The sequence below is a fragment of the Alligator sinensis genome, unplaced genomic scaffold (genome assembly GCF_000455745.1).
Source record: "Alligator sinensis unplaced genomic scaffold, ASM45574v1 scaffold336_1, whole genome shotgun sequence".
NCBI lineage: Eukaryota > Metazoa > Chordata > Crocodylia > Alligatoridae > Alligator > Alligator sinensis.
The window spans coordinates 44,422-44,799 of record NW_005842917.1 but is presented as its reverse complement, the minus strand read 5'-3'; positions in this window follow the sequence as shown (position 1 = coordinate 44,799).

Sequence of the window (378 nt, the reverse complement as noted above, 5' to 3'; positions counted from 1 at the left end):
GAAAGAGAGCAGTTCCCCCCAGCAGGTGTGTGTGACGGTATTTGTGCATGTGTGTGTGTCTGTGCATGTGCATGCATGCATGTGTGTCAGTGTGTGCACATGCACATGTGTTTGTGCACGCATGCCTGTGCACACACGTTTAAGTGTATGCATGTCTCCGCATGTATGTGTGTGCATGTGCATGTCTGTACAACTGCACCTTTGTGCACATGTGAGCATGCATGCATGTGCATTTATCAGTGCAAAAGTGTGTGTGTGTGTGTGTGTGTGTCCGTGTGCTTTTGCTTCCCATATGATGTAGTGGCCCCTGGGCTGCCCATTAATCCACCAATGGTGCCTGGGGGTTTAACCCACAGTGGGCGCCAGTGTTTACAACCC